General features: G+C 38.9%; 1 protein-coding gene across 3 annotated transcripts in view; it reads left to right on the top strand.

Annotated features, from left to right (window-relative positions):
• The window catches only part of Ctnna3 (catenin alpha 3), a 1,405,098-nt gene that overhangs the window by 1,359,042 nt on the left and 25,301 nt on the right, over positions 1–20,755 (top strand). The window lies entirely within an intron of this gene.

The raw sequence follows: 20,755 nt of genomic DNA on the forward strand, positions 1-20,755 counted from the left end.
ATATATTTTGCATTAGAGGAACTTGAATAAATTTTTCTGTAGCCTTGAGTTTCAAGATGCTTTTAAATTGCCATGGTAGGAATAATGTCTGCTGGTTTTTGCTCATCTTTTAATAACATTGATCATTTTTCTAGAGCAGGCACAGTAATAAGATAATATTTGATGTCTATATTGGATTCAGTTATCAGTGACTTTGAGAAGGACATGGACCAAGCCTATAAATTTAAGTTAAAGTATGATGAACATTTTAGGAAGCCATATTGCTAAGAACTCTTTTTAAAAACTGTACCAGCTTATTTCTGCATTAGCAGAATCTCATCCTTCTATATCCGAACATGGAACTTTCTCTTAATGAATTGATGTTCTTGAAGGAAATTAAGTTACATAAAAAGGAAAGGTTATCATCAGAGACAGAGAGAGGAAGCTAATCATTATTGATTATCTCCCTGTGGCCTAAGTTTTAGCCCAATCATTACAGTCACATTCTAGGGGATATTTATTGAATTGCTTTGTTTTCTTTAATATCTGAAGCAATGTAATACAGAAAGGTTAAATAGCTTCTCTGGGGTCATACAAGTAAATGTCAAAGTTGGGGTTTCCCATCAGAGACCTCTGTGTTTTCTCTTTTGGTGTTCAGCATTGAATTCATGAAAAAAGTTGAGGTTTGCAAGGCAAGAGTGAATTATTCAGAAAAAAATTGGTAAGATTTCGCTCTTGTTTTTTATTTCTGTAAAGGTCAGGGAAGAAAATAAAGATTTATTTCCTTGATATACAAATTTTAGAAAAGCACTTAGATGGAAATCAAAGTTCATAATCTTTCACTTTTCAAAAAGATTTATAGTTTATTAAGACACAGCAATATGAGCCTTATTAGCACATCTACATAGAAATATACACATATCCACAGGTACATACATATACTACAGACAGAATTATACAGGTACTGGTAATGATTTCTTTTTTTACTTAGGATGTAATTATGTACTGATTGACCAGCTGTACATTGCAAATATCACAAGTAAGAAATGAATTTACCTCATATATCATACTGAACACTGTAACTAGCCTTCATTAAACATGAACAGAGCATGTATGCTTCTTTACAAGTTACATAGACAGGTTTTTTTTGTGGGGAGGGGGACTAGAGGCAGGGTTTCTCTGTGTAGCTTTGGAGGCTGTCCTGGAACTCACTCTGTATACCAGGCTAGTCTGAAACTCACAGAGATCCACCTGCCTCTGCCTCCTGAATTCTGAGATTAAAGGCTTGCGCCACCACCGCCCAGCTAACATACGCATTTTTTTCTCACAGTATCTTTTAGAGTGTGTTGAGTATCTTACATAAGATATTGAATAACTGCATCATGATACTGTGTCTAGATACTGGCTGTTGCTCAGCCTGTGAGGACAGGTTTACAGCAATGCTGCTAGTCGCATACTGAGCATTGCGATTTCGGGTAATGATCTGGATTCAATGCTAAGTGTTTTCTCTCCACTGATGTTGTCACTTGCCCATTATTTAAATTAAAAATATTGAAAAATTATGGGCCAAATGACAGTAAATCAATAACCACCATGGCATGAGCATATCGCATGTGTACATTATGCTATCTGAGCAGTGTTTCTAAACTTTTAAACAGCCTGTCTTCTCTCTGTCCTCGTTCAGTATCTCACACAGTCATCATCCTCACAAGGTCCGTAGTCACACACATCTTATTTTCCAAATATATACAAGGGCTCTTGTCTTACAAAACACAAAGCTCTCAAAAATCTTTAGTGCATATCCATAGGTGCGGTCTTGACAGAGCTATTAAAATACACGATTTCTATTCTCATAAATCAGTGTCTCATTTAGCATCATCAGAGAAACCTCCTCAGGCAGCCAATGGAAACAAATACAGAGACCCACAACCAGATATTCTACAGAGAGTGAGAGAGTTTGGAACACTCAGCCCTAAGTGGGATGTCTTCATCAAATCTCTCCCTTCAGAGCTCAGGGATCCCAAAGACAAAGAAGAGAAGAAAGGAGTGTAAGACCCATAGGGGTGGAGGACACCAAGAAAACAAACAAGGCTCTCTAAAAAATATTATGGCTTCCAGTGTAGTGTTCTTACGAGAATTCGCAGTTTGTCAATGAGTGGGTCTCTGATTCATGTGCCTTCTCTTGGGCTCTTTTCTTCGCTTGGTTTGTCCTGGCCAACTTTGATGTGACAGTTTTTGTTCCATCTTATTGTATTTTACTTTGTTATATTAAAAAAAATGGATAACTGAGAACCTAGGCCCTAAGGTAAAGGTTAACACCTGAACTGTCATCTATGTCTGCTAGAAGAAGGCAACCAAGTTTTCTCTGATGGAGTGACGTCATGGGTTAACAACCACTCCTGGGCAGTCCTCATGTTTAGGAGTATCTGACCAGCACATCGTGGACTCCACAGCTTTATGCGCACTTTTATTTGGTTACAGTTTGATATTTTGTCTTGTTTTTCTCTTCTTTGGGGGTGGTGTGTTATTTTTTTGTTTGTTGTTACTCCATTTTTATTTGTTTGTTTTGGGGAGGTTGTTGCATTGATTTTTTGGTATGTTTGTTGAGAAATAACTTAAAGTTGGGTTAGTATGGAGGGGTAGACAATTGAAAGGATTTGGGAAAATTAAAGAATACGATAAACTATATTTAAATTTTAAAATTGTTTCAAATAAAACTATGTATTTAAAAAAAATGATTGCTAATTGTCCATCCAAAATGTAATCTTGAGATATATAAATAGGCTTTACCTTCACCATTGTTTGGTACAGTGATTCAAATTCATGAATTTTATATATTGGTTAGAGCGAACAGGCAGGAGAGATGGAAAACCAAGGACTGGCCATTTAAAAGTGGGGTCATCATGTATCCATGTATCATTGTGAATCCAAAGCCTCTTGTCATCATTTTGCCCACAGTTCTCCATTAGAAAAATAAATCTGCCAGAGGCAAGCATGCCCCCCTTTACATCTCTTAGCATCTGCTCGCAGGCAGACTCTGGAATGCTTTTAGTACATTTCGTTTTTGTGTGCCAAACTCTACTTGCTTGGATAGCCCAGTGACCCTACATCTACCTTCTCTTACCTTCCTCCTATCTCCTTGCTTCTTCCTATCTGTCTTTTTTATTTTCTTTAAATTGAAAGCTAACCAGTCATGGGGTATCTTAAAAACTATCAAGCACACTTTGAAAGCACAGAAGCTTATTTTTAACTATCATACAGGTTTTGTATTTAAGACTAGATCATTTACAGAATCAGGTTTATGTGATAGGACTCTTAGCAAACATGCTTGAGAAAGAAATAACCCTGAGTGACTATGACTCCAGCATGAATAGGCAGAATATATTCTGTGGGCGCTGGGGGTTAAGGCAGAGAAGCTGAATAAATAAAGCGAAATGTTTTGAAATACATTCTCATAATACAGCATCAAATTAAAACCCATCACCTCTCATTTTAAGTCTACATGATACACGTTTATCCTGAAGTTGCATGTTCTCTCTATAGGAGACCAAAGCACAGATCATTAAAATCAGAAAACCTGCTGAGTGCCTCTCTCTGCCAAGTACACCAACACATCTGGACCACAAGACAGTCACTATCCAGCGGCTCTTTTATGATGCTCACATCTGTACATAAGTAACAAATAAAATGCCTGCAAGTGTGTGACGTGCATGTAGAGAAATGCAGTAAACTGTGCTCTTATAGTGTGCAGGGACGTGTATGGTTGAACAAGCAAGGGAGTAATACATTTCTCCAGTATGCAGAGTAGGAAAGTGAAAGGTAGAGAAGTTGCCTGATCCAAACTTCTTCCTTCAGTAGCAAATGCTACTTCAGTAGCAAGCATTTTGTTTGTTTGTCTGTTTTGCTGTTTTTCTTTTTTTTTTTGTAAGAGGACAGAAGAGGTTTTAGACACATAAAACAATAAGACAAGAACACATAGCAAAGTAGCTAAAGAATGCTTGGTTGGAGGTGGAGGAGTGGAGTGATTTGACTGAACACAGCATTCATTGCTTATACTATTGGTGTATATACTGTGGTGTGAGGGTAAATAGGACTTCATTTTAGAGATTATTGGCTTGAAACTTGAGAGGCACACAAAGAGATTTGTGCATTCAAAAGTTAACTGTTTGATGGTACTGATAGGTCAGAAAGCAGGGGACTGGGGAAAGAGACTGGTTGGAAGGGCTTGTTTAATAGAACCTAAGGAGGGAAGCAGTGAGCACACCTGTAGGCATGAAATCTCAGTGAGCCCCGGAAGTGTAAAGTCAACACCCAATTGTAAGTTAAGGCTGAAGGATAGGCAAGACTTACTTTAATGTTCTGGGAAATGGCAACTTAGCTAAAAGAGTAGGTAGATGTGTTTGATGTTATTTACTGACGCTAGGTGACTATGGGGCATGTGAGGGGAGAAAGGTCTAGGAGAAACTGGAGCCGCAACTGTGACTCTTAGAGAAGAAAGGTCCAAGAAGCAACTGGAGCCACTCACTAAATGAGCGCTAGAGAAGGATTTTAAGAAACTCACTGAGCAGGGATTTTCATTAGTTAGTTCCAGGAGACCTTTCGTACTGTACAAGTTTACTTTGACACTTTATACAAATTGGGGAGTAGTGCCTCCCAGAGAGTCTGAGTGTCATCAGGAAGTCAGGTATTTTTGCTCCATCAGCTTTGTGTCTCTGACTTTGGTTGCATTATTATCTAGACAAAAGAAATGTCTTTAGTCAGAAAGAAGGAAACTGGAAGCTCATGTCTGTGGCTTCTGTTTCCCCTGGACATTGAGAAGCAGAGCTTTCCCAGATGACAAAGCGTGTTGAAAATCAAGCTTTTTGTCTGCTTGTGATGTAGCCTGCATGCACATTCTTTCCTCAGTGTAACCAGTAGTGTTGCCCTGGAGCAAAGGTAGGTAATGGTGGCAACTGTCCTAACATATTCCTCTGTGAATACCAGAAACTCAGCAGTACCTCCTCACATCTTAAACATCTGCTATTAAAGCCATAGTTTCCTATAGAAACTCTTGAATTTCTTAAATGAATCACTTTGCAAGAGTTGATGACTATAAATGATGTCGACAATCCACGTTCTCTGAACCTGAAAGGTATGTGTAAGATTCCTTTTTAGAGAGTACCAGTAATCAACTTTACATGGAAAAACAAAAAAAAAACCCAGCATAGCCAAAACAATCCTATATAATAAAGGAACTTCTGGAGGCGTTACCATCCCTGACATCAAACTCTATTACAGAGCTACAGTAATGAAAACAGCTTAGTATTGGCATAAAAACAGAGACGTTGACAGATGGAATCTATTTGAAGACCCAGATATTAATACACAAACCTATGAACACCTGATTTTTGACAAAGAAGCTGAAATTATACAATGGAAGAAAGAAAGCATCTTTAACAAATGGTGCTGGCGTAACTGGATGTCAACCTGTAGAAGAATGAAAATAGATCCATATCTATCACCATGCACAAAACTCAAGTCCAAATGGATTAAAGACCTCAATATAAATCTGATCACACTGAACCTGATAGAAGAGAAAGTGGGAAGAACCTGCAATGCATGGCCACAGGAGACCACTTCCCACATATAACCCTAGTAGCACAGACAATGAGAGAAACAATGTATAAATGGGACCTCCTGCAACTGAGAAGCTTCTGTAAAGCAAAGGACACAGTCATTAAGACAAAAACGCAAACTACTGAATGGGAGAAAATCTTCACCAACCCCACATCAGACAAAGGCCTCATCTCAAAAATATATGAAGAACTCAAGAACCTACAGGTTAAAATTCTAAATAACCCTATTAAAAAATGGGGTATTGAGCTGAACAGAGATTTCTCAACAGAATTTCAAATGGCCAAATGACGCTTAAGGACATGTTCAACTTCCTTAGCTTTCATGGAAATGCAAATCAAACAACTTTGAGATGCCATTTTACACCTATCTGAGTAGCTAAAATCAAAAATACCAATGATAGCTTATGCTGGAGAGGCTTTGGAGTAAGGGAAACACTCATCCATTGCTGGTGGGAGTGAAAACTTGTGCAACCACTTTGAAAATTAGTGTGGCAGTTACTCAGAAAATTGGGAGTCAATCTACCTCAGGATCCAGCAATACCACTCTTGGGAATATAACCAAGAGATGCCCAATCATTCTACAAAAGCATTTGTTCAACTATGTTCATAGCAGAATTATTTGTAATAGCCAGAACCTGGAAACAACCTAGATGCCCCTCAATAGAAGAATGGAAAAAGAAAGTATGGCACATCTACACATTAGAGTACTACTCAGTGGTTAAAAAAAAAATGACATCTTGAATTTTGCATGCAAATGGATGGAAATAGAAAACACTATCCTGAGTGAGATAACCCAGACCCAAAAATATGAATATGGTATGTACTCACTCATTGGTGGATTCTAGCCATAAACAAAGGATAAACAATATAAATTGAGCATATAGTTCATGATCCTAGAGAACCTAAAGAAAAACGTATATAGATTCTCCTGGAAATTGGAAGCAGAGAAGTTCACCAGGCAAAAGTTGGGAGCATGGGAGTGGGGGAGGGGAGAGAGGGGAGAAGCGGAAGTTTGAGGAGAGCTTGGAGGAGTGGGATGGTTGAGATATGGAGGAAGGGTAGATATGGGAGCAGGGAAGGTGATATCTTAATTGAGGGGGTCATTTTGGGGTTGGCAAGAGGCTAGGCTCTGGAGGGATTCCCAGGAATCCACGGGATGACCCCAGCTAGAACCCTGGGCAGTGGAGGAGAGGGTGCCTGAACTGGCCTTGTTCTGTAGTCAGACTGATGATTATCTTGAAAATCACCGTAGAACCTTCATCTGGCTATGGATGGAGATAGAGACAGAGACCCACATCAAAACACTAAACTGAGCTCCCAAGGTCCAGTTGAAGAGCAGAAGGAGGGGGAATATGAGCAAGGAAATCAGGACCACGAGCAGTTGGTCCACCCACTGTGACAGTGTGCCTGAGCTAATGGGAGCTCACCAACTCCAGCTGTACTGCAACTGAGCATGGGATCAAACTGGACCCTCTGAATCTGGCTGACAGTTGGGGCAGACTGGCAGGCCAATGATAATGACAGTGGGATTTGTCTCTACTGCATGTACTGACTTTTTGGGATCCTATTCTATTTGAATGCATACCTTCCTGAGCCTGGATGTAGGGGGTAGGGCCTTAGACTTCCCACAGGGCAGGGTACCTTGCCCTCTCTCAGCACTGAAGGGGGTGGAGGGGAGGGTTTGTGGGGGAGCAGGAGGGAAGTGGGAGGAGGGGAGGAAGTGGAAATTTTGATTGGTATTATTTATAAAGTAAAAGGAAAGAAAGGAAGAAAGGAAGAAAGAAAGAAAGAAAGAAAGAAAGAAAGAAAGAAAGAAAGAAAGAAAGAAAGAAAGAAAGAAAGAACCTGAATCCATTCGCCAAGCTGTATCAGAAATAAGAGGATGGTGATGGTGTCACAATGAAATGAGAACCAGTGCAAGGAAAAAGAAACAGTGGGGGCCATGTAATAGAGCATCTCATAGGTTGGCAGAGAGGAGAACAGACTATGGGTACAGCATCCCTGAACAGAGAGAATTATTGATGTGGTGAGAGCCTTTTTATCCTGTGGTACTTACATAGGTTTAAACAGCATTATCTGAGGAATTCTCAGGTAAAGAATAAGAAAGCTGTGGAAATGAATGAACCAATGAAAAAACTGACACAGTAACAGAAAGAAATAGCATTTTAAGTGAGCAAGATGAATGATATTAGGAGAACAGTTGGAGATTAAGGTTGGAAAACAAGAAAACTTTTCTTCTTAACTAGGACTGAGGAGAAATAAGATATAATCACACATAAAGATCGATGAGTAGAGAGTTGAAGAAGTTCTTACTCTGGATCTCATCTTTTGATAAAATCAGAGGCATCCTCCATTAGCACTGAAGTTCAAGAGCTCTGTCCAAACATCATTGTAGCAATAAAAATCAGATGCACACATCTTCAATCACTTCTCACGCATTGCTTAGAAGAGGAAGTAGCCAAGGGTAGTCACAGTTTTTTGAGACAGAAGACAGAGAAGCTGTTTGCACACTACCCATCCAGCTTCAAGCTCCAGGACATTACCTGATGGTGGACTCTACCCCAGCCTGTTCCTCCTCCATTTCCAAGAATGTGAAGACACGATGACTACCAAGTGCTTTCTCTAAAGCTTCAGTAGAAAGGAGTAGCAGGGTGCAAAGTGCCTAGTGGCTAAGCAGGAGCTTCTGGTTCAGTCTCCATGGCACTCTGACTTATGAGTGGCTTAAATAAAAAAAAATAAAGTGTAACTCCCACATAGTTATCCTGTACTTAGGTTACAGTAGTCAGACCTGAAAACACTGTCAATTGTTCCTCTAGTCTCTGGAGCACAGTTGCTAGCTGCTATACTTCCTGAAGGAAGAGTGCCTGCCATAAACAAGCATTGTTATAATCTAATGTGCATGTATATGTAAATTCGGTAGGACAAAAATCAAATAATTAATAGCTTTAAACTCTTAAAATTATCCTTTTCGCAGGTGCCACGTTTTTAGGTCACCAAATTTTTATACTACTTAAAATTGATTAGGTATGTAATTTCTGTGTTTTGTGAATTTTCCTTAGTGTGTTTCCTTGTGCTCTCTTACTCTGAGGCTGGTGTGCTAAAAGCCTCCCTTTTAGAAATTGGAAAAAATATATGAAACCAATCCATTGGAAGGGAGATGATCAGCAAGATTTGAAAATGTTCCAAGCAACTGCAACTAAGCTCAAGCTTCCATCAGGGAGCAATATATATCAATTATGGAATGATGGGGGTCAGCAGTAATATAACTGTTGACCAACGGAGCCACCGGGGCCTGCAGAACTTAGGCAATCAAGTACATACAAATAACTTAGTAGGCTAATGTGCTTGCCATGTTCTGGCCTTAGGGAGTTAGCTAATGAGCTTTCTGGATATAGTGTATCCATTTGTCTAGGCATGAAAAAAATGAGAAAACAAAAAGAAAGGGAAAAGTTTTGAAAATTAGCAGAAATGTTTATCAGGAAAAAGGCAAAGTTTCAAACTATAAAATGGAAGGAGAAGTGAAGGATATGAGGCTAAGGAGATAGACAAGAAGAAAGGAAAGTAGATGAGAAAGAGGAGGAGAGAAGGGGGAAATAAAGTATAGAAAATTTAGCTCTAGAAAGTGGTTTTCACTCATTGGTCAGTTCATTTACAAAATTGTATTAACCAGGAATCAAAGTAAGCACTGATTTCCTAGTAATTTCAAGAAATTTTTTAAAATGTGTATGGGGCATGGTTTTGTTTCTATTGCTATTCAATAAATCATATTAAATAATTATCTTGATCTATAGACAAACAGTCATAACCATGCATGAGATTGATCTGGGGAGGGCTTATTTTGCTGTGGATCCAGTGGCAGTCATTTTTGGAACTACTGTATTATGTTATGTACGACATAATATTTTATGTTGTAACTATCTCAACTTGACAAACATGGAAATAGGTGGGGTGTTTTAATAACTTATTCCAGGTCACAGGATAGGTCACAGGATAGGTCTCAGCAGTTTCAGAACCAGAATCTTGGGCATTGTGTTTTATACTTCATAGCTATTGAAAATATTCTCCTCTAATTTCTCAGCGAGTTTTGTGGTCAGGTGAGCAGAGGAGATATCAGAACACTCGGCTACATGGTGCATGCCTTTGCCAAGGGCTAAAGTCTGGTTTAGTAGAAAATTGGGGGAAGCACTGACTAAACATGATATTAATGACAGGAAGGATTTATTGGATTGGTATTTGCAAGACCAACTGACTCAAATTATGGAGTCAATAGAATGAAATTCAACCCAAAAGACTAGGCCAGTATATAATCCAGACAATAGTGACCCCTTCCTGATTCATCCACATATTTGTCTTGGTTTCTTCTTCCTGCATTTCTGGTCTTGTTCCTGTTGTCCTGCTCAGCTTGTCTAAAACACTCTTTTCAAAAAAAATTACAGCATGGCATTAGGCCATCAACGGCAGGAATATTTTGCTTCAATTTGTTTTAAGAGAGTACCTCTATGATGCTGATTTATTTTCACCAGCAAGAATAAGATGTGCGGCTTTAGGCATTTTCCTTGTTGATGCTCTGTTGTGATAGTAGGGCTGGTTTGATTTGGCTTTACTGAGATGGCTATTGTTTCTTTGAGGAAGACTGGTGTTCTGTCTTTTTGAAATTAAGGTATTTTTGGTCACAGAAAGAGGCAAGATCAGATATCTGGGTGAGGTACAGAATTAATGCCTAGAAAGAGGGATGAAATAGAGAAGTGTGAACTTGGTGTAAAGTATTTGCTGCTTATAATGATGGTCAGATTGCTATTTGTCTTACGTGAATCAAAACACAGATGCTGAATTATTTTATTCTGTTAATATTTATAATAGAATGTTTGACTGTAAAATTGTTCTTGAGAAGGAATTGGCTTGATACCAATCCATAGTAGGTAAGAGGAGAAATTAATTTATGTCTCTTCTATGCTAAACAACCTGAAACTTGGAATTTCAATGCACTGGCAGATGAAAAGTTCATGAGGTAAGCAAGATGTATTTGACAACTGTAGGAAGGAGCCAATTCCCCATTAGGCAAAATACACATGTAAGTGAGACCAATCCTCCATGCAGACACTTGGATGCTTGTGAGTTTAGTTGGGAATCAGGTATAAAAACATAAATTCAAAGGGGGAGAAAAGAAAAACAGCCAGGAGCTAAGGATTGTAGAAGAGCAGAGTGTTGATTTCAACATTCATTACAATCCAGATAAAGGCAGAAGTGAAAGCAGTGTGAGCAGAGACACAGGGTGGTGAGGATTACATTCCAAGCTGTCAATTCATTTCTGACCTCAGGCTGTGCTCCTGCTTGGAGATGTGTAATAGACAGTCATGCTACACAAGAGATAAATGCTCCCTCCCTCTTTCCCCTTTCCTGTCTTCTTCTCTTGCCCCCTTCCTGCTCCCTCACTCTCTCTCTTCTCCCTTGCTCCCTTTCTTTCTTTGTTTCCTATCAATACCAATACAATCTCATTCTTTCTTCATGATTTACGATATTTTAATTTTATTTATTTTTGTGGAATGCATGGCAAGTGTGAGTTGGAAGGGTGTTGGGGAGAAGTGAGAGAGAGAGATGTTGATTTGCTCTTGAAGACAAAAAAAGCAACCTTGGGGAGTCTTTCCTATTCTTACCTTTAAGTGGGTTCCATGGATTGGATTCAGGTCATCAGTCTTTTATAGTAAGTGTCTTAGACACTGAGCCATCTTCCAATTTTTTTTCTTCATGATTTATAGTCTAGATGCTATTAATAGCAAATTAATGACTCTTATAAAGTGATATCAAACATTGGCTTCTTGTGCTTTCACCTATTTCCAGATTACTCCCCTTTGGGACTCTTTGCCTACGAGAGTAAGATAATTACTTGATTGTTGGAATGTCCCATATATTGTAAACTGTTTAACCACACCCCTCAACACTTGACTCAATGAAATGATGGTACATTTCCTCAGCTGACTTTCCTTCACCTCCCAGCTGCTGAGTGTTGGATGACTTATACTCCTTGCTCTGGAAGGTCCTCTTAGTGGTTCGTCACATCTACTCTATATGGCCTGCCCATGGAGCTAGCTCAAGATTGACATGTGGATACAAAGCATTAGACAACCCAATTTAATACATTGCCGTGCTGTTCTACAACCCCTGGGAGGTTCGGCAAAAGCTCACCTCTGGCTCAGATGAATTCAAAAGATCATTGTTAACATTGCTGTATCCTTTATCATCACTCCTTCACTGATGGAGAGGAGGTGGCAGGAGAGCATGTTCAACTTGGCGACGACATTTCTCTTATTGACACGTTCATATATTTGCCTTTTTCCTCTTAACTGAGCTACAAGGAAACCCATGACACTTTGTTGACAAGCAAACAAAGACTAATAAATGAATATAAGTTTCCTAGCATCACACAGTTAGTTGATGACAGGAAGAAACTGTGAACTCAGGCTCCTGGTGCAGCCCTCTGTGTCTTTCCACACTGGCCCACATTTATTCTAATTTTCTTACCACGACACAGAAAACTAGCTTCCCATTTTCTAAGAGTTCAGTGAGGAAAAGAGACAGGCAGAAAAATTGCAATTTCTACAAATTTCACTATAAATATAATTTCTTTCACAAGAGTCTGAGAACTGCAAATGTAAGAAACAAAACCATATATAAAATTAGAAATAAAAATAATAATGGGTCATGGCAGACTTTGAACCAGTGAAGACTTTTAGGATGTGTTTGTTCTAGATAAATATTTTAAGGTTACAAATGAATGAGCAATTTTAGTAAATAGTCACCACTATGAATAGCATAAGTGGTTATTAAGAGAGATGATATTTAATCAGGCTTTTAATTTGAAGATAATGTTTGCCTTAGTTAAATCGCATTAGAGTATTAATAGGCTACATGAAGAACAATGTCATCTTCCAGCTGATAATAGACAGAAGTATCCAAAATGAATATTTCTTACACTGACCTTCACTGAAACCTGAAGTTTTTAAGAAGTCTAAATTGAGTAAATGTGTCTCAGCAAGGGCTTGAGATAAAAGTGGCTCAGAAGTGCTGCTATCTGATGATGCATCCATGACAACAATAACCCTGACAACCTGGAGCAAGTACATCCTGTTGTCCCTTTGTGATAGTAGATTGTAGGAGGGCACATACAGTCAAGCTGTGGGTCACAAGACACTTGTGGCTGAATTGTCTGATAGTTTCCATGATTCTGAGAACAAGACAACAGAAGATTTCTTTGAATTTTTATGCTGTGCGTAGACATTTGACTACCTTAATGTCTGTTCATCACATGTGTGCCTAGTTATAGGTAGATGCCAAAGAAGGATGTTGGATCCCCTGGAACTGTAGTTACCCACAATTGTGCACCTGGGTGTGGGTGCTGGAGATCAAACTTAAACACTCAGGAAGAGCACTCAGACAGTGCTCTTAATTACTGAGTCATAACTCAAGCATGGTCTTTGCACCATTCAAAGCTTAGGGAAGCATTGCGCAACCCAACTAGCATGTCTTTGCAGGTGTGAATGTGTGTTCACGGGATGTTCCTTAAAACCAAATTTGTTTCTTCATGGCAATTTTAGGGGCCCCGTTTGTATTTACCTCAAATTTTTTTTCTGGTCATTTTTGAGATTTTAATATAATGACACCATTTCTAACCTACAACCTCCCTCCAACCTCTCTCATATACACATCTTTGTTCCTTTTCCAAATTCATGGCCTATTTTTCTTTCATTTGTTGTTGCTAAGCATATATGCGCATTATGGCCTTCTAAATACAGCCTGCTCCGCTTGTATAATGTCACTTGTTTGTATGTTTTCAGAGCTAATCATTTGGTTTGGGGTAACCAATCTATGTGCTCTTCCCGGGGCCGGACTAGTTCTCCCCGTTTCAGCTGTCTTAGTTGACTATGGTTCTTTTTGTAGAGTCTGGACCTTGTCAACCTTCTCCAGTTCACATTGACATGTCCTTTGTTATCTTCATTCGGCTCATGGTTACTCATTAAGAAACTCCTCTATGCACTATACAAAGGCATTTACAGAATACAACTAAACTAAATGAAGAGTTTCAGAGTCAAGTTTAAACGGATATACATATATCATACAATTTCTGCACCTAAGGCTCAAGGATCATTGCAGAAGAGAGGACAGAAGGATTGTAAGACCCAGGGCATCAGGAAGTTTGCTGTGAGATTTTGTCTCCTAGGAATGTCAGACGCAATACCCATAAACTCCTGTTTATGCTTTTAAGAGTCTGGAGAGGTCAGGTCTACTCCTTTCCCCCCCCACCCACACACACACACAAAGTAAGTTATTTTTAGGTTATAGGGCTGTAGCATAGAACATTAGAAAAAATACCTATAATCATAAAACATGTTTAAATAGTCTTTGTTCAGTCAAAAGCATTGTCTTAGGCAATGAAAAGGAAATTTCTTCCCAGAAAAGGACATTTGAGTCATTTCTGCTCATAGCCAATCACTAAAATAAAATCAAAACCAATGTACTATTATATGCTTAAAGGTACCATTGGTTATTTTTAATTATGACAGATCATATTTTTCACCGTCTTGAAAAGGATGGTTTTTGGAACTTTGATGATGTTTTCATGACTTCCTTGTCTCTCTCAGACACGTGTTCACACATGTGTGTAATCCCTGATTATCCCTTATCCTCTTTTTCTTTCTTTCTTCTCTTTGATGTTTTGATGATTTCCTGGAGTTTATGAAACATCATCTTCTTAATACTATTTAAATTAATGAGACCTCTCATTCAAGCTCCCAATGAGTCGATATTTAGTATGTTGTCTGACTCTCAGGGATGACTTGAAACATTCCATATATCAGCTATACAGATAAAGATGTATGGACTTATGAGTGGCATGTCTTCGTCTGCACTCCCCACCATCCATCTAGGGGACGCTGCGGTATGTTTCTGCAGTTTCCTTCCCTCTTAATTGTGCTGCTCCACGGTTGGTACAGCAATTCGTTTTCCTGGAAGATAACTCATGCTGGAGGCAAAGAAAGGGTACTCCTTGGCTTCATCTCGCTAATTGTGCAGAGCTGTTTTTTCTAAGGCAGCATTTTTTAAATGGCCCCATTACGCATCTGGTGCTCCACCTGGAGGCAGGAGGCAGGCCCGGAATAAGGCATGAATGACATAATTTTTCCTAATGGCACTAAGTGCCTCAAAACATGCTGCAAAGAAAGGGGAAGGTGACAAATGGAGCCCAGGACAGCCCTGGGTGGCTTCTTTTCGGAAGGGTCAGTGAAATACTAGCACTATTTGAGCAAAGTCAGGAAGGGTGATATGAATGGGGGACAGATCGCCTGCTAATTCATGCAGGAGGTTGTGAGCCTGTGCCCTAGCAGCCCTCCAGACATCGCATAATGCCCCAGGAAAATGCATTGGGTCTAACAATAATTTCAAAGGACGCTTACGTATATGGCATTGATGTGTGTATGTCTATACATAAATCTATATATAAACTAGTCTCATACATGTTTAATAACTTATGCATGCTGTCAGTGCTCTATCAAGGTGAAGCTAGGGAACATAGTCTATTGGTACTGATTCCAGGGCTCTCTCACATACCTTAAAAGAGTCTCCTGCCCCATAGAGGGGTATAATCATACCATTCAAGGCCCCCATATGATTTGTGTCCTTGGATCTGTGGTCCATGAAGAACTGGTGGAAGATTATGTTCCTTCTATGCTGTTATTCACCTTGGTAGATGTCATTTAAGGATTTTATTTGACTTATGCCATTTCAGAGGTTGGCAATATTTGTCATCAGTGAAACTTATCAGCAGTATTTGAGGACATATACAGAGTCAGGCCTTGTATATTTTTTGTGTAAACATATTGTCTATGGATATGCATTAAAATAATATGAACCTTAGTAGTCGCAACTAGAAAGACAAAAGCAACTCTATGGGACTGGTCACAAAGCAGAAAACTATTTCAATTTCTTTCCTTGTATTACTATTATTTTATACCTTTAAGAAACTTGTAAGGCTTATTTTTCCCCACAGTGTTGGAAATCAAAGCCCAAAGCTGAAGTTAAATAACTCATCCCTGGGGTGACATAATGAATACATGGTTAAAGCAAGATTGACACCTGGGCTTTCTGACCACAGAACTGATGTTCCCAAGCAACATGTTTATGGCCTCACAAGTCTGACCTAGTTTAGCTCAGCAACAAAATGTCTGCTGTGGTTATCTATTTCTGTTTAGTTTTTGGCCCCACCAGGGTCTAGTCTCTCTCTTCTCTCTTCAGGTTTAGAGGAGGGGGCTAAGAGGAAAGGGATGATGTGCCTACATCTGCGAGCTTCTCCATATTCCCACTCTCCTGTCAGCAGATGCCCTTGCTATTGTCCCGAGCTCTGTCACATCTCCAGCTGACCTTCCAAGCACCATAGAACCTATTCTGCTGCAGGCCTTGAACCCACTCATTGCCGGGATAAGTTGACTTTAATGAGAAAGGGGAGTATAGAGTCTTCTCTGAAATCTAAAACAAACTTTGATACCCTATAGTTTCATCTTGGGTAGGAGAGATCGTTTGGTGGTTTAAATTGTATACTGCTTTTACAGAGAGCACAGGGTCAGTACTCTGCCACTCACGATTACCTGTCATTGTGGCTTCGTGGAATCCGATGCTCTCTCACCTCCGTGGGCAGCTGCACTCACACATGTACACACCCACCCAAGACACATGTATATACATAATTTTAAAAATAAAACTTGATGAGAAATGCTCATCTATGTCATATATACATACACTTTCTAGAACATCCCACAAACAAACAAAATGAAACAGGTGCTGAAGAGGAATTTACAAGTGAACATTCACTGCTAAATATGGAATGATCCAGAAATAAGAGATCTAGAAAATGAAACATAAGGAAGGGCCGTGCTTCATCAAAATGTCGCTTCTACTCTTTTCCTGCCTCCCCATTGCTTAAACTGTAAATATTTTTTTCTAAAGGTTGATGACTGATTGATTCAGTTGCCAATGAGATGGTTACTACCTGTTATGCCCAATTGCAGTCATATTAAGGAGAAAAGAATAGAGTGAATCTGTGTGTACACACATATGTGTGTGTTTGTGCATACCTGTGCGTATGTGTGTTGGTGTGTGCACATGATTGTGTGTGTCTCTTTGTGAATATGTGTGCATAATTGTGTGTATGCCTATATGTGCATGTTTACAGGTGTGTGTACCTGTATATGTGTATGTGCATGTATGTGTGTGTCACAAGACCTCAACTGTCCCTGCACACATGTTCTGTATCTTGCTTGTCTTTTTAATATGAATCTTTTGTTGTTTCTATTGATAGTATCTTTTTCCCTTCACATAATATATACTGATTATGGTTTTCCCTCCCTCTTCACCTCCCATTTCCTCTCCATCTCCATCTGGATACAAATCCTTTATGTTTCTCATTAGAAATCAAGCAGGCTTCTAAGGAAATATAATATAATATATGATAATGAGGTAAAACAAAAACTAACACATTGGAATTGGACAAAACAACAAAACAGAAGGTGAAGGGCCCAGAAGAAGGCACAAGAACCAGATAACCCATTCATTCGGATAATCAGGAATACTATAAAAACATTAAACTGGAAGCTATAATTATATAAACAAAACCTGATACAGAGCTGTGCAAGTCCTATACAAACTGCCGCACTCTCTGTGAGTTCATAGGTGCACTGACTCTGGCGTCTTCCATCCCCTCTGACTCTTACACTCTTTCTGCCTTCTCTTCCACCGGGTTCCCAGAGCCCTGATGGGAGAGATTTGATGGAGACATTCCCCTTCTGACTGAGTGTTCCTAGCTCTCCCAAGTGGCTGCAATAATGTCTGAATGTGGTGGGTCTCTGTATTTGTTGCCAACTACTGCAGGAGGGGCTTCTCTCATGATGCCTGAGCGAGTCAGTGATCTATGAGTATAGCGGAATGCCACTAAGAGTCCTTCCATTGCTAACGCTTTAAAAGAATAATAGTATGGTTTTACTCTATGCCCTTTGGCTATCTAGTCTCAGGCTCCTAGCCACTCAAGCAATGTCAGATATGGGTTCCATCTCATAGACCAGTCCTTAAGGCAAATCAGATACTAGAGAGTTATTCCCACATGCTTTGTGCCACCATTGTACTAGACTACCTTGTAGGTAGGATAGCATTGTAGATCAAAGGGTCTGTGGCTGGGTTGGTGTTTACATTTCACTTGTGGTAGAATGCAGGATATATTCCTGCACCAAAGACATTATAACTCAAAGGTGAAGGCTCTGGGTAGGCACTAGCTTAACTTCTCCAGGTTCAGCGAATTGTGTAAGTGTTGTCTTCAGTAATAGGGTCTTGCTGTCAGTTTGTGGAGAGTTAAAGTCTTGACAACGACCTGGGTTGTTTGGGGAATCCCATGAGACTCCTTTAGCCAAGAACTCAATTAGACGTAACCTAATCACAGTTCTTGAAGCTTCATTTGATAACAAAAGATATCCAGTTTGGTATATGTCTCCCCCACTAGTTGGTGATTTCAGTTAGATTCCCCGCATACACACATACACACATGCACGGGCGTGCACACACACACACAACCTTCTGTCGTGTCAGATTTCTATACGACCCCTCAAATGGTCGTAAACTTTAGTTGTTTCTCCCCATATATTCTCCTTCACCTTCGTGAAAATTGATCCTCCTTTTCCAGTCACTCCTATCCACCCAATGCTATCCTATTTCCCTTACTTAGGGAAGTCTGTCTGTCCCCTCTAGTTCTTTACTCTATACATAAGCTCTGTCTGTAGCTTGGCTATCATTTTCTTAACAACTAATGTCCACATATAAATGAATGCATGCCATATTTCTTTCTGGGTCTGGATGACCTCATTCAGGATGATGTTTTCCTAATTTCATCCTTTTACCTGCAAATTTAATGGTTTCATTTCCTTTAATGGTTGAGTAATATCTTAATTGTATTATGGTAGCACATTTCTTCATCCATTCCTTTGTTGAGGGACATCTGTCTAGGTTACTTCTAATTTCCACCTGTTATGAATAGAGTTGCAACGAACATGACTGAGCAAGTGTCTCCGTGGTAGGATAACATGTCCTTTGGGTATATGCCCAAGAATGTTATAGCTGTATTTTGAGGGAAATGGATCCCATCTTCCTGAGGAACCACCACACTGATTTTCACACAGCTGTACAGGTTTACCTTCCCACCATCAATGAATGATTGTTCCCTAACCAAATTTGTGAGATTTTTACCGACTGCTTCTATTTTACTGATGGCTATAGGTCGATTTAAACTGTTTATCTGATGTTAATTTAACTTTGGTGAGTGGAATGCATTGAGAAAATTGTGAGAAAATTATCCATCTCTTTTAGATTTTCCAATTTGGAAGAGTATGAATGTTTAAAGTATGTCCTTAGGATTCTCTGGCTTCCTCAGAGTCTGTTGCCACACCCCTCTTTTCTGTTCTAATTGTTCTAATTTTGTTGATTTCTGTATTTTCTCTCTGCCTTTAATCTTAATTTATTTGCTCAAAGAACCAACACTGTGTTTTATTGATTCTTTGTATTATTTTTCTATTTTATTGATTTCAGCCCTGAGTTTAGTTATTTCGTGCCAGATATTCCTTTTTCATGCAATTTCTTCTCTTTGTTTCAGAACTTTCAAATGTGCTATTAAATTATTGTATGAGATCTCTCCCTTTATTTATTTTTTTAATATAGGTGGCCTATATGAACATGTCTCTTAGAATTGCCTTCTTTGTGTTTGAAAAGTTTGGGTATGGTGTGTATTCATTTTCATTCATTTCTAGAACGTCTTTGTTTTCTCTCTTGATCCATTTTTCATTAAGTAGTAAATTGTTCCATTTTCATGAGTTTGTAAGCTTTCTTTTATTTTTGTTTTGTTTCTGTATTGATACCTCACTTTAATATGCGATGGTCAAATAGGATGCAGGGTGTTATTTCAGTTTTTGTGCATCTGTTCAGACTTCTTTAGTGTCTGACTATGTGGTCAATTTTGGAAAAAGTTTCATGAGGTGCAGAGAAGAATATAATGTTTTGTGCTTGAATGAAATATTCTGTACATATCTATTAGCTCCATTTGATTTATAATGGCAGTTAGATCCAGGATTTTTCTGTTCAGTTTTTGTTTGGATGGCCCTTCTTTTGACAGAAGTGGTATACTGAACTCTCCCACTGTCACTGCCAGTATGAACGTCCTCTTCGTGGATCGTTTTTTCCTTTGGTGTGTATGTAGTACCCTTTCCTATCGCTTCTGATTAGTTGTGGTGTGAAGTCTATTTTTATCACAGGTTAAAATTGCTACACCAGCTTGTTTCTTAGGTCAATTTGCGTGGAATATCCTTTTCCAATATTTTTATCCTGAGGTGATATATAACCTTGATATTAGGGTATGTTGGATGAATGCAGCAGAAGTAGCAATCCTGTTTTCACATGTGTTCTGTTAATTTGTCTATTTTTACTGGGGAATTGAGACCATTGATGTTAAGAGATATCAATGAGAGTTATTGTTGATTACTGTTTTGTTGTTATTGTTGTTGTGGTGGTGGTGTGTGTGTGGTGTGTGTGTATGTGTGCGTGTGTGTTTTCACTCTTTTAATTTGTTGGTCTGGGATTATTATTCATTGTGTTTTCTTGGGTATGGTTGACCTATTCAGCATGAAGTTTTCCTTTTCCTCCACTTCTGTAGTACTGTATTTATAGATAGATACTTCCTAAATTTGTTTGTTTTGTTTTATTTTTCATAGAATATTTTATTTACTCCATCTCCTGTAATTGAATGTTTTGCTGTGCATAGTAGTCTGTTCTGTCTGTGGTTTCTTAATTGTCTCTAGAACATCTGCCCAGTCCTTCTGGCTTTTCAAGTCTCCATTAAGAAGTCAGATGTTTGTTATTCCAATAGGTTTGCCTTTATATATTACTTTGTCTTTTCCCTTTGAAGATTAATATTGCCTTTTATTTTGTTTGTTTAGTGTTTGAATTTTCATATGAAGAAAGGAATTTCTATTTGGATTAGTCTATTTGTTGTTCTGTATGTCTCTTGTACCATAGTATGCACCTTCTTCTTTAGGATAGAAAAATTTTCTTCTATGATTTTGTTGAGAATAATGTCTGTGCCT

The sequence above is a fragment of the Myodes glareolus genome, chromosome 18, assembly GCF_982192425.1.
Source record: "Myodes glareolus chromosome 18, mMyoGla1.1, whole genome shotgun sequence".
In the NCBI taxonomy this organism is placed as follows: Eukaryota; Metazoa; Chordata; class Mammalia; order Rodentia; family Cricetidae; genus Myodes; species Myodes glareolus.